This window comes from Cherax quadricarinatus, chromosome 31 (assembly GCF_038502225.1).
Source record: "Cherax quadricarinatus isolate ZL_2023a chromosome 31, ASM3850222v1, whole genome shotgun sequence".
Lineage (NCBI taxonomy): Eukaryota > Metazoa > Arthropoda > Malacostraca > Decapoda > Parastacidae > Cherax > Cherax quadricarinatus.
This window is the reverse complement of record NC_091322.1, coordinates 10,338,632-10,353,550: the sequence shown is the minus strand read 5'-3', so window position 1 is coordinate 10,353,550 and position 14,919 is coordinate 10,338,632. Positions and strand designations below refer to the sequence as shown.

At 39.4% G+C, this 14,919-nt stretch overlaps 2 long non-coding RNA genes across 2 annotated transcripts; both read left to right on the top strand.

Annotated features, from left to right (window-relative positions):
* The first annotated feature begins 5,804 nt into the window (after window positions 1–5,804).
* On the top strand, window positions 5,805–6,464 carry LOC138853494 (uncharacterized). The gene is made up of 3 exons (XR_011392671.1): window positions 5,805–5,933; window positions 6,057–6,171; window positions 6,366–6,464. It is a non-coding gene; the product is annotated as an uncharacterized lncRNA (long non-coding RNA).
* Window positions 6,465–11,578: 5,114 nt separating this feature from the next.
* LOC138853493 (uncharacterized) lies at window positions 11,579–12,315 on the top strand. Its single transcript, XR_011392670.1, has 3 exons — window positions 11,579–11,629; window positions 11,830–11,971; window positions 12,178–12,315. It is a non-coding gene; the product is annotated as an uncharacterized lncRNA (long non-coding RNA).
* The last annotated feature ends 2,604 nt before the right edge of the window (window positions 12,316–14,919 follow it).

The following is a 14,919-nucleotide window of genomic DNA, read 5'->3' as shown; positions in this document are numbered from 1 at the left end:
GTTCATTTATTTTTTTTCTTCTAGACTCTTAAATATAGATGCCATTTTCACAGACGCAAAAATAATTCTTCAGCAGCCCTAAACTGGAAAAAAATCTAAATTTTTCTTTCTCCTTTTAACTCGGAATTTGCCCATAGATTATTAAAATTTAAATTATTAGAAAGTGAAATAAAAATTGTTCATTTGCCGGGTTTTAATAATAAACTGAGCAATAATCTTTGTTACATGCCGAATGACGTAGAAGTTCAGGGGGAGGCGAGGGTACAATCTACAATAAATAGCATTGACTTGGTGACTCTAAGAGATAGTGCAGCTCTGACAACCTCAAGTGCCCAAGTGTTCCTCACCCACGTCACCTTCCTCGAAGTAGCTGCCTTCAGGTGAGCCCTCTCCCTAGCTACCTTCTGAACGCAAATCCCCCTTCAGGAGAGTACTTTCTCCTTCACCTTAACATGGACGTCCAAGGTGTTCCATGCAGATATTGACTGCTGGACTACCTTCAAGAACTGAAATTAATTATTCTGAACATCCCATTGACGCTGGATTGTTGAACCTGAGATAATTTTTATGATACGTAATTTTTCCTAGTGTTAGTTGTGTATCCTTGTGTATTGCTCAAATTGTACAGAATAAAATGTTTTGGTCACAGCGCTCTGAAAATTATGAAGCAGTGTCCGTAGTGTGGCTCTTTGTAGTCTCCGCCATCTTGGAACTTATGACATTGACATTGATCCTGGTAATAACCGCAGCTTTTTATAGAGATAAATATTTTAATCAGTGACACAATGTATGTATTGGTATTCCAGGAACGCATTCTGATTACTGGAAAAAAGTTTGTATGCATTGTTTAAGGGTAGTTTATTTAATGCCAAATTTTAGGCTGAACTCTTCACTATATATATATATATATATATATATATATATATATATATATATATATATATATATATATATATATATATATATATATATATATATATATATATATATTATGAAAAAGAGGATAAATAAATATACAAGGTATGATGTAGCACGTAATGAAAGTAGTTTGTTAGATTATGTATTGGTGGATAAAAGGTTGATGGGTAGGCTCCAGGATGTACATGTTTATTATGTATTGGTGGATAAAAGGTTGATGGGTAGGCTCCAGGATGTACATGTTTATAGAGGGGCAACTGATATATCGGACCATTATTTACTTGTAGCTACAGTTAGAGTAAGAGGTAGATGGGACAAGCGGAAGGTGGCAACAACAAGTAAGAGAGAGGTGAAAGTGTATAAACTAAGGGAGGAGGAAGTTCGGGTGAGATATAAGCGACTATTGGCAGAAAGGTGGGCTAGTGCAAAGATGAGTAGTGGGGGGGTTGAAGAGGGTTGGAATAGTTTTAAAAATGCAGTATTAGAATGTGGGGCAGAAGTTTGTGGTTATAGGAGGGTGGGGGCAGGAGGAAAGAGAAGTGATTGGTGGAATGATGAAGTAAAGGGTGTGATAAAAGAGAAAAAGTTAGCTTATGAGAGGTTTTTACAAAGCAGAAGTGTTATAAGAAGACCAGAGTATATGGAGAGTAAAAGAAAGGTGAAGAGAGTGGTGAGAGAGTGCAAAAGGAGAGCAGATGATAGAGTGGGAGAGGCACTGGCAAGAAATTTTAATGAAAATAAGAAAAAATTTTGGAGTGAGTTAAACAAGTTAAGAAAGCCTAGGGAAAGTATGGATTTGTCAGTTAAGAACAGAGTAGGGGAGTTAGTAGATGGGGAGAGGGAGGTAGATGGGGAGAATATTTTGAGGAACTTTTAAATGTTGAGGAAGAACGGGAGGCGGTAATTTCATGCACTGGCCAGGGAGGTATACCATCTTTTAGAAGTGACGAAGAGCAGAATGTAAGTGTGGGGGAGGTACGTGAGGCATTATGTAGAATGAAAGGAGGTAAAGCAGCTGGAGCTGATGGGATCATGACAGAAATGTTAAAAGCTGGGGGGGATATAGTGTTGGAGTGGTTGGTACTTTTGTTTAATAAATGTATGAAAGAGGGGAAGGTACCTAGGGATTGGCAGAGAGCATGTATAGTCCCTTTATATAAAGGGAAGGGGGACAAAAGAGATTGTAAAAATTATAGAGGAATAAGTTTACTGAGTATACCAGGAAAAGTGTACGGTAGGGTTATAATTGAAAGAATTAGAGGTAAGACAGAATGTAGGATTGCGGAGGAGCAAGGAGGCTTCAGAGTGGGTAGGGGATGTGTAGATCAAGTGTTTACATTGAAGCATATATGTGAACAGTATTTAGATAAGGGTAGGGAAGTTTTTATTGCATTTATGGATTTAGAAAAGGCATATGATAGAGTGGATAGGGGAGCAATGTGGCAGATGTTGCAAGTATATGGAATAGGTGGTAAGTTATTAAATGCTGTAAAGAGTTTTTATGAGGATAGTGAGGCTCAGGTTAGGGTGTGTAGAAGAGAGGGAGAATACTTCCCGGTAAAAGTAGGTCTTAGACAGGGATGTGTAATGTCACCATGGTTCTTTAATATATTTATAGATGGGGTTGTAAAAAAAGTAAATGCTAGGGTGTTCGGGAGAGGAGTGGGATTAAATTATGGGGGATCAAATTCAAAATGGGAAGTGACACAGTTACTTTTTGCTGATGATACTGTGCTTATGGGAGATTCTAAAGAAAAATTGCAACGGCTAGTGGATGAGTTTGGGAATGTGTGTAAAGGTAGAAAATTGAAAGTGAACATAGAAAAGAGTAAGGTGATGAGGGTATCAAATGATTTAGATAAAGAAAAATTGGATATCAAATTGGGGAGGAGGAGTATGGAAGAAGTGAATGTTTTCAGATACTTGGGAGTTGACGTGTCGGCGGATGGATTTATGAAGGATGAGGTTAATCATAGAATTGATGAGGGAAAAAAGGTGAGTGGTGCATTGAGGTATATGTGGAGTCAAAAAACGTTATCTATGGAGGCAAAGAAGGGAATGTATGAAAGTATAGTAGTACCAACACTCTTATATGGATGTGAAGCTTGGGTGGTAAATGCAGCAGCGAGGAGACGGTTGGAGGCAGTGGAGATGTCCTGTCTAAGGGCAATGTGTGGTGCAAATATTATGCAGAAAATTCGGAGTGTGGAAATTAGGAAAAGGTGTGGAGTTAATAAAAGTATTAGTCAGAGGGCAGAAGAGGGGTTGTTGAGGTGGTTTGGTCATATAGAGAGAATGGATCAAAGTAGAATGACATGGAGAGCATATAAATCTATAGGGGAAGGAAGGCGGGGTAGGGGTCGTCCTCGAAAGGGTTGGAGAGAGGGGGTAAAGGAGGTTTTGTGGGCGAGGGGCTTGGACTTCCAGCAAGTGTGCGTGAGCGTGTTAGATAGGAGTGAATGGAGACGAATGATACTTGGGACCTGACGATCTGTTGGAGTGTGAGCAGGGTAATATTTAGTGAAGGGATTCAGGGAAACCGGTTATTTTCATATAGTCGGACTTGAGTCCTGGAAATGGGAAGTACAATGCCTGCACTTTAAAGGAGGGGTTTGGGATATTAGCAGTTTGGAGGGATATGTTGTGTATCTTTATACATATATGCTTCTAAACTGTTGTATTCTGAGCACCTCTGCAAAAACAGTGATAATGTGTGAGTGAGGTGAAAGTGTTGAATGATGATGAAAGCATTTTCTTTTTTGGGATTTTCTTTCTTTTTTGGGTCACCCTGCCTCGGTGGGAGACGGCCGACTTGTTGAAATATATATATATATATATATATATATATATATATATATATATATATATATATATATATATATATATATATATATATATATATATATATATATATATAATATAATTTATATATATTATACATATATTTCAGGAGCATCAAACTCTGAAAGAATGTCTAGGTATGCTCCGAAAAGGGATTTTTTTTGAATCCTCTCTACGATAATTTAGTGCTTGTGGATAGGTTAACATATCATCGCTGGCATAACTTGGAAGGTTCTGAAAGTTCAGAGGCTGTGTAATTGCACATTTTGTATATGCAAATAGTTTAGCTATTTTTCGTGCCACAACATAAACTTCTGTTCTTAAGACTTCAACATTCTAATACCAATGTGTTCTAGATTTAGAAATTAACTTTTGACTAAGTGGTTAAGCTAAAATGCTAGCAAGTGATTAAAAAGCTAATATTTAATTATATATGTAGGAATGTTTGTACAGGTTAATATTTAATTATATATGTAGGAATGTTTGTACAGGTTTTAAAAAATAAGAGTAAATAGTTGACTAAAGCTTTTCCTTAAATGTTTAGCCATTGATAAACATTCGTAGAAAGTCCATTTATTTTGATCTAGGATGAACGTGTAGTAACTTGTGCAAATGACATTTTTTCTAATATTAACGTCCATATAAAGAAAGTTTGAACTAACAAAATTTAGTTCTAACGGTAGCTTAGTCAGGATAACTACACAAATGAATACAAACCTAAATGTTTATAAATAGTTTCAAACAGGTTTCAGACTACGGAAGACTGAAATACACCTTTCATCCAACAGCTTCTAAGCTTCTAACGTATCTTTACTAATCAGTGTTGTAGTAGTGGCTTTGATTTATATTCTATCGTAACTTTTAATACAACCTATTATCAGATGTTCATAAATATTAAAATTGTCTAGTATATAAACTGACAAAATATAGCAGAATTACAGAATTTGTAGATTGATGGTAGAAAGCTATGAAACTTGCAGGTTTTATTACAGGACGTTTTTGATGTCTTAAAATTTATAGGCAAGTAAGATTACTGCAACTAATATTACAACCATAATGTTCTTAGTGTGACGTTTGAGAGCGGTAGTGTGGCTGGTGTGCATGGGCATGTCATTTATCGCCTGTTCCAAGTCATTTGGCGTCAGGATAACATCGGATAGGCTTGTGTTAATCAAATTTTGTGGCTTTCTCATAAAAAAATAATTTTGATCTTCGACTCTCAGTCTGGTTAGCGGCTTGCTAAAAACTGAGTCATATTGGGACTTGAGTAGCTCACTCATTTCCTTGCTGTCATCTGTGTAGGACCCATCTTGTTTAAGTAGGGGCCCAATACTGGACGTTGTTCTCGACTTTGATTTGGCATAGGAGAAGAAATACTTTGGGTTTCTTTCGATTTCATTTATGGCTTTTAGTTCTTCCCGTGATTCCTGACTCCTATAAGATTCCTTTAGCTTAAAATCGATGCTTGCTATTTCTCTGACATAGAGAAACACTGCAATAGGCCTGTTACCCCATACTGGACAGATCCTTTACAAATCCAACCCACTAACAGAATATTTGCCCAAATGACAAAAGTATTTAGAGAATAAATATGCACAATACCACGATTGGGAAAAATGCACTAACCCGCTTGTAACAGTTTCAGTACGACTTGCACCATTAACTAGCCACACGAAAGAGCTTCTCTGTGACAGTTAGTGGTTAGTCTGACCGAAACTTATCAGGTTTCTCCTAAATGCAGGTTATTTAGCTTTCAGTGCTGTAGGACCCTTTTGGGTTTAGCGCTTTGTTTGATTATATTTAGCTTCCCAACTTCCAATATGGCAAAGTTCATGATAGTGGTTAACGCCAACGTGGGATGTAGTGGGAACTTAAGTACTTGTTGAAGATGTGTATCTTTACATTCGAAACTTTTGAGACTTTTATCAACTTTTGTTGACATTTAGAATAAAAATAGTTACGCAGTAATGACTATTGTGTATCTAGGAGTATTCAGAAAACCACACTAGTGCCCTTGTCTATTAATAACTAAACTGTTCTTCCGCCAGGAAAGAAAAGATTCCATGAGGTGGTTGTGAAGGAAGGCGAAGTGAAGGTACGCAGTCTCAAGGTGGACTTCGTAAATGATGTAAACATCACAGCACTCTTTCTCCACTCGCTCAAAAAGAACTCTGGTTAGTTCAATTGATAGGTAACGTTGCTATTAGCGTGTTCTGCGATAGGCAGCCTCGCACGATATGGCATTTCATAGTATTGATTAGTAAGATGACGGTAGGTTTTGATACTGTAATCAGCAGGCGGTGCCCAGGTGTTAAGTGCATCCGTGAAGCTAAGAAAGCTGCTGGTGTTGCGGAACTTGACAACGAGAGGCTTCAGCACATTATCTTCTAACGAAGTCTTTGACATATCTAGGTAAAACATGACTGAAGTTTTAATGCAAATCTTGAGGTTTTTAAAGAATGACTATTACTTCCTGCTTAAGTAAATTTCCTGGTAGTTTGGAATCAAGAGTTTTCGACTCACCCCCAGATTATATAAAAGATTCCTTGATTGTGTAGAGCACTATAATAAACAAAGTAACTTACCAATATTTGTCCCGGTCCTAGGATACAGCGTCATCTGGTGTACCTGGATCAGACTACCATCATCTCCGGCAAACTACTACTCAGAGGTGCCACCTCAGTCACCATATTCACCTTCCTCGGTAAGCTCTTGTACATTATGTAGCTTTGGATAAGGTAAAAAATATTTAGATAGTTACTCGTGCACATATGCAGGATTATTTATGCATTCCCTTGCAGATTTAAAAAAAAAAGCCTGTTTAGAATAGTTTTAATATTGGCAACGGAAATCCAAAATAATTTAACATTTTCCAAACTCCTCAGGCACATTTGATGGTGTACCAGCAACGCGCTACAAGAACAAATGGCTGCTGAAGACGCTGTTGAGAATTTTTGGCCTTACCTGCTGTGTTTATTATAACTATATATAATGAACACTTAGCTGATAAATGACAGCAAATCGTCTACACAGCCGCCCCTGCAGACGAGGTCTAGAAGCTGTCGAAACCATCACAACAGTGGGCTGTCAAGAGATACAATTTGTAAGTATAAATTACCCCTAGGGGGTGTTATGTCAGCATATTTCATTCGATGATGGCTGACGAAATACTTACTTGTTTGGACTCAAAAGTCCACACCTTACTGCCGATTATAGGTTGATTACAAACTCCTTGTGACTCAAGAATTGCGCAATCCCCCGATCTACAAGAAATTCGTAACATACCTTGCTCTTTGTAACGTGAGCTATGGTGTTCTCAACACCTTCGACAGATATCGGTGACTTGATAGAAGCTGAAGTGTCCTTGGATGTCCACGTCTTCCATTGTCTAGGAAACGCACACTGGTACACTATGTTCCACAAGATTTGTCTTTATTGTTCACAATGTATCACAAGAGAAGCTGATCACACTTCTCCTATGTTTATCGTGTTTTGTGAGACACTTTGTCCACACTAACGCACAGATCAGTGTTCTTTGTTGGTTATCCTGGCGTCAGTGTCACTCGTAGTAGAGTCAAAGATAGTCTGGCCAGACGCCACAGCTCTCCATGCCGTCACTGCCCCCAGCACAAAAAAAAAAAACGCTGACCTAGTACCTTGCATCCTTGTCACCTCCTCGATGAAGCAAAGCAGAATGTTTGTTTCTTGCTGTCTTAATCATAGACAACAATGTACACTAGTTTTACTATGGTAATAAAGTGGGAGCAGGATTTTCCTTAATTGTCCTGCTAAGTAGGGTGGCCCGGTGGCCTGGTGGCTAAAGCTCCCGCTTCACACACGGAGGGCCCGGGTTCGATTCCCGGCGGGTGGAAACATTTCGACACGTTTCCTTACACCTGTTGTCCTGTTCACCTAGCAGCAAATAGGTACCTGGGTGTTAGTCGACTGGTGTGGGTCGCATCCTGGGGGACAAGATTAAGGACCCCAATGGAAATAAGTTAGACAGTCCTCGATGACGCACTGACTTTCTTGGGTTATCCTGGGTGGCTAACCCTCCGGGGTTAAAAATCCGAACGAAATCTTATCTTATCTTATCTGCGGTAATGTCAACACAGCGCCAGGCGTGAAGATCCAGGGAGAGATCTCGCACACTTTCTAGGCTCCAACTTAGTGATTACGCACTCTGAGGTTGTGCACTTCCCAGTGATTTTTGGTGTGACTGAAATGCAAGAGACCTGGTTTTTAATAGAATTTATTTTCAACACTATAGCTAAAGTAACTAAAGTAATATACCTCTTGAGGCTGGGTCACCCAAGTGATAACTGGGTAAGAGACCTAGCACACAGTTCGCCCTGATCAGCGACTTTACACTGGTTTGATTTTTTCCTGCAGTTGTGATAATATAATCTGGAGTGTTATAATAGCATCGAAACTATTGATAGCTAATTTAAATATCTGGAAATGGGTAATAGCAATGCATATGTTAGTTGTAAATAACTAGGCAGCTTTGATTTGTAGAACCTACAGTCATGTTAGTAAATTAACTAGGCTTGCGCCATTGTAGTGTTTTAATTTAAATTTAACAAATTACCTTTTGCAATGGAAAATGTTTAATAATTATTTTGGATGTTTAAAAGTAATTACAGTACTCATTTTTCAGGTTAAGTGATATCGTCGTGGGTGAGCGTCTCAGGGTTGGTGCAGGGATGGGATCTCTCAGAGGAATCAGTCCTCGGTACAGCATCGAACGTAGTCTTCACAGCCTCCAAGACCTTTCTTGCCTCTGTCAACATCAGCGGCAGCTTCCTAGCCACGCAGGGGATCAGCGGAGTCGACCTAGATTCCCTCTGTGGCCACATCTCCGTACACACACTAAAAGTTCATGGTAAAACAATTGTCCCCAAAAAACGTGCATTGGTTTATGCAGCCTAAATTTTAAAATTTGCAAGATAAATTTTGGAATCCTGAACTTAAATATTTGAATTTGTGGAGGGGGAAAATGTACTGCAGAAAGTAATATAATGCTGTAAAGCCAACAGGCTGCAACCCCAAGCATTATTTAATCATACATGTGTAATTTAAGCAGCATCAACATTATTTATGCTTGTTCATAATGTGAAATAAGGAACCAGGTGCCCTGCAGCAGGTTACTTACGTCTGGCAGGAGCAATGGAGCCACAATAACCTTGGTACCGTCCTACAGGCACGGTGACTTTCATTAGAAGTGTGAGCACGTACTTTGCGCACCTGGGACATTACGGGATCACGGATGGGGCCATGAAGGAATTCTGGATGAAAGACGAGAACGTTATCCTAAGAGTCTGTAACAATACAGCTGCTAGAAGCTGCTAATGTCTACCTCATCACAGTAAGTAACTATTGTTTTATTAAAGGTTGGGCACCTTGATGGCACTTTAAACCTCTGAGCCATGAAAATGGCGCACTCTACCATTCTCTTGGCTCAAACCTTTGGATCAAGCCTTCCTGCATCCCATTCTCCAGGAGCTGTATGATCCCTAAGGGATTTGTGGTACTATTTCAAATAGTTATTAAAACAGAGTATATCAAGGGTGTGCTGCTGCCCTGCAAAAGCTACAATTCGACATGTACTTTTAGATGGCTTTTGCGTATCAGGTAATATGTCAGTTAAGACCTTCAGACGATTAGGATATCAATTTCTATTTTTGTGTGAAATAGCTTCGGCATCTTTAAGATTTCGTTCCAGCGGAGTGAAGTTGCTATTGGGAATTACCCTTTCTCACAACGATAAATTAATTATAACAGGAAAATAGTTTTTTTGATGCAAACTTGCTGTTGCAATAACTTCACTGTAGCTTGAAAATCACAAAATATTTCACGGATGCTAAGCTAAATAATTTAAGTTGACCCAAAATAATTTTGGCAGGGTTTCATGAATGCTAATTTCTGAAATTAAATAAATAAAAAGGCACAATACCGTGACTAGAACAATACACAAATAACCCGCACATAGAAGAGAGGATCTTACGACGTCGTAAGCTCCTCTCTTCTATGTGCGGGTTATTTGTGTGTCTAATTTCAGAGGTAATAAATGTTGCTTAAGCTAATCTGGCGCAAATAAAAGTCATTAAAATGTACAGTTAATGTGACACTTGGTATTTTTACGCTCGACAGTCTCAATATTGACAGCCTGGAAGAGGCCAGATGAAAGATGTCGTTAAAATGGACGTCAGTCTTAATTTACTCGTATATCATTTTTGGGAAGTTGCTCACACATGTAAGTACTGCCGAACATTGACCTAACTTTTTTTCCTTTTCGATTGATTTACCAAGTTGGTATATATAGCAGTTTTAAGAAATTTCTTGTATTCAAGCCCGTTGCATTAAATTTTGATCTTAATCCATCGCTGCACTGAATCTCAAGTTCCTCTTTAACATTTTCTGGTGCGATGTCTGTCCACGTCAAATGGAGTGGCAAACAGCCTGTGAAGCCACGTATGTCACAAATGTGTTGTTTTAATTTTTAAACACGCACTGGGTTGTAACACCGCTGAGTCTCTTCCCGCCACAGCTAATTTTTCCAGGCTTCACTCTCGGCGCTTGATCTGGAATTAAAAATGACTGAAGCCCTTAAAAATTGGCCCGGGTTGATATCTCTTCAGGGACTGCGGGCCGGTATATTTCGGGTTATGGGCCGGGTCAGGGACACGAGCCATAGGTTGTCGACCCCTAGCTGTAAAGAGAGACGCAACAGAACAGAACATGGGATGGGAGGTGTATGTTGTAAACTTTTTGAAGGTTAATTGCGGATATTCCTTCTCGTAAAGAAACTCCATCTTATAATGGAAGTACTTTTTGATTGGCAGGTCAACGAGGTAGACTTGCTGGACTTGAGTGCTCATATTCTGCACCGGAATTTCAGCAGCACTCAGATCGTGTCTGGAGTCTTCACTTTAGACTTCCTCAATGTCAATTCATTGTATGTGGACACAGTAAAGGTAAGGATCGATAAGAATAGTTATTTAGTGTTGAAAATAGCAAGAGTAACCTGGTTTCCAGATAAGCAAAGATATTTTTTTCTATTAAAGTTAAGCTAGCACTACAAGTATTTTAAAATAATATAACAGGCATTGAAACAATGAGTTTTGGGTTACGGCCTACTACTGCAAGGTCATTAAGGCTGAATTTTAACTATACACCAATAAAAAAAATATTTAAATATCTAAATTGGGTATTAAATTGCATACACACGCGTAGCTGTATAAACTCTTGTGTACAATAGACAACAATCACCCTTATTTTTTGTACTTGTGCCAAACAAGGCTTATTCGTTCAGTACTCACTACGAAAGCAAAAGACTTGGCAGACGATGCAACATCCCCCCAATGAAAAGCAGGAGTGTCACTAGCACGTTAAGAGACCATACAATAAGTGTCAGGGGCCCGAGACTGTTCAACTGCCTCCCAGCATACATGAGGGGGATTACCAACAGACCCCTGGCAGTCTTCAAGCTGGCACTGGATAAGCACCTAAAGTCGGTTCCTGACCAGCCGGGCTGTGGCTCGTACGTTGGTTTGCGTGCAGCCAGCAGCAACTGCCTGGTTGATCAGGCTCTGATCCACCAGGAGGCCTGGTCACAGACCGGGCCGCGGGGGCGTTGACCCCCGGAACTCTCTCCAGGTAAACTCCAGGTAAACTAATGTATTAGTCGTGAGCAGAAGTTCTAATCATTCGGAATTTCATATTGATTGTTGTAACCTTTATCTTCAGACTGACACACTGAATGGTGGCTCTGTCAGTGATTTGCTTAACATCTTTACTATTGAAGGTCAGGTCGTCACAGGTCAGGTCGTCACTGGTCACTGGAAGCTGAGAAACTTGCGTATGCTTGGTGAGTGCATCGGCTTGAGTGTGATAATCAGTTTTAAGCTGATTTTCATGCACATTTTATCTATTTATCCTCTAAAGAAAAATGGGTAGTCACTACTGTTAACAAATTGTTGACAACCTAAACAGTTGCATGATTCTGATTGTCTACTGTTGATTTAAGCCAGTCTGCTTGAACTCTGAGTAAAACTTCTTAAAACACAGGTAACCTAATGACATCAGGGCTGGTGAACGGAATGAGGATGACTCGGTTCTGTCAGATGAGGCAGAAGTGTTTTGTTCATACCAGAAAGACATTTACTCAAGACCTTTCAGTCGGTGGAAACCACTACGTCCTAGAAGAAATGTAAATTATAAATTGGACTTGTCTAGGGGTAGTCTTTGGGATTCACTATAAATAACAACACTAATATTACTGCTTTTATCTGCAATGTTTAATCAAATACTATTGAATGATACTAATAGCTACACTAATGCGTATTAACTCGTTGATATATTTAGTTTTAGTGTGTCTATCGTGCTGTCGTATCTTAAAATAGATTATTACTGCAGGAGAGTGCAGGACGTGGACGTGTCTGAATCCTTTAGCTCTGTGGTGAGTGAAGAATCCTGTGGGTACATCCCTGGGCTCACCACCTTCAAATACTCCTTAATCATCGACGAGAACGCAGTGTTCAATCTCGACGGAAGGTAAGTCTTTACAGTACGTCCTTCGAATTTTACTTCAGGACTCCACTAACAAATCTGCCTATTAACACTGAAAATGCTGAGAGTCCATCACTCACAAAATAAACGTGAAGTAATCTGCAGTAATCTGCTTTAAAAAAATTAGTTATGTGGAATTATTTTAAAGACTTTAGTCAAAATCTACTGAAGTTGAAAACGAAGCAACACCACCTTCCTCTACTCCACCACCGCCTTCTCTACTTAGCTCACGTCGACCACCTGGAACACCATGCTTTAAACACAAAGGACTCGTATTCTACACCACGAGGCTATACCCTGCAAGCATGACTCGCCTAGAACTTATCCAACATTTCCAAGACAACACTGTATTGTACCAAAGCGAAGAAAGACCATTCCCTACCTACAACCAGATACTCCACCACCTCCAAACCAACGAATACTACTACAGCTCTCCCATAAGTGTGATACAACTCTCTCGAAAACAATATACCGCACTGATAAACGGTTTAAGACCATAACCAACTCATCCTGCTTGCTGCCTTCTGACACTCCCAGCTCCTACCGCTGCCTTCGCCATCCTCTCCTAGTGAGCCAAGCAATGACATCAGTCAAGCCTCTCTATCTACGTCTCCAGTACTTTTGTACCACATGTCCCAAAGTGGTTGGACCACTTGCCTTGATTCCTCCTCTTCCCCTCCTCCCCATCCTTTTCCAGTTATTTCCATCCTTCCTTATCCTTCTTCCTTCCCATCTTACGACAGCTCTCGTCGTCCTCGATCCGATCCGAGTCAAAATAAATAAATTAAATATTTAAGTCTTTAATCTTGCATATTCAATTTTAATTTAATTGTATTTTATATTGTTCATAGGCCACCTGTTCCATAATCATCTAAAAAAAGTTTTTTGTAGCGCAATGAAGAAACGGGAATAATACTACTTGTAGATGGCAGGCCTTTCATTTAGCACTTTCAGATGGCACTGTGTGCCGAACAGTAACTCAAGTTTACAAATGTTAATTAACTAAAAATTTTTTTATTTTTTTTAATTTTATTTAAAAGCCACAGATACATAAACCATAAAAGAAAAACACAAGCTGACAATTAGCAAATAAAAACAACAACAACGGTGCCAGACAATGTCAGTACACACTCAAAACAAAATACATTTTAACACGTAGACATAACAAAATTCTACTGAAAAAAACATACCGACTTCCAAACAAACAGGCGGAGTCATTATAAAACATATAGGAATAAGTCCTATAATCATATATGTATGTATATATATACACATGCATATACACACATACGTGTATGTGCACATGTGTTCGTCCAGAACAAACTGGATTATACAAGAAATAATAAGCCAATAACTTGTCACTAAAGAAACTAGATATATATTACATCCACTAATAGAACTATACCTAAGACATTGGTTCCCACAAACACACCTACACCCACACAAAGTTAATGTTGCCGATTAACATTCAATATATAATATGACCTTCCACATAAATAGAAGGGTATATATAAACCCCAAAAATACTTACATAGTCTCATACAGCGTGCTTAAACTGCAAGAGTAATGATCACCATACACTGGCAGCAAAATGTCCTACAAGAAAGGATATTGTGAAGAAAACACAAGATGCAGCAAAGAAAAAACCTACTAGCAACACTCCAACGTATGCAGCAATTGCAAAATTACAAGCAGACACTACAAAATTACTTCAAGCATCTACTCAGCCCGCCTCCACCACCACCACTACCATCACTCCTCCAACATGTGACGTAACGAAGATTCACTACTGTCTACTATACGCTCATATGCAAAACATGGCTGTACCTGGATCATTTAACTCTACCATCAACGAGTTATTTGCATTAAATAACATGCCTTCATTTACATTTCCAGCATCTCCATCTTCTGAAGAAATTCTCAAATTCACCAAACCTTAATCACCAACTCTTCTGCAGAAGTTCCATCAACACCACCAACTAGTGACGTCAATCCAACAACGACCAATGAGAAGCCTCCACCGCCACCACCTCTCACTGAATTCAACCAATCAGAAGCCTTGCCACCAGAAACATCTTCTAATTCGTCTACTGAAGTTGAAAACGAAGCAACACCACCTTCCTCTACTCCACCACCGCCTTCTCTACTTAGCTCACGTCGATTACCTGGAACACCATGGGTTAAACACAAAGAACTCATATTCTACACCACGAGGCAATACCCCACAAGCATGACTCGCCTAGAACTCATCCAACATCTCCAAGACAACACTGCATCGTACCAAAGCGAAGACAGACCATTCCCTACCTACAACCAGATACTCCACCATCTCCAAACCAATGAACACTACTACAGCTCTCCCATACGTGTGATACAACTCTCTCGAAAACAATTTAACGCACTGATAAATGGTTTAAGACCATAACCAACTCATCCTGCTTGCTGCCTTCTGACACTCCCAGCTCCTACCACTGCCTTCGCCATCCTCTCCTAGTGAGCCAAGCAATGACATCATTCAAGCCTCTCTATCTACGTCTCCAGTACTTTTGTACCACATGTCCCAAAGTGGTTGGGCCACTTGCCTTGATT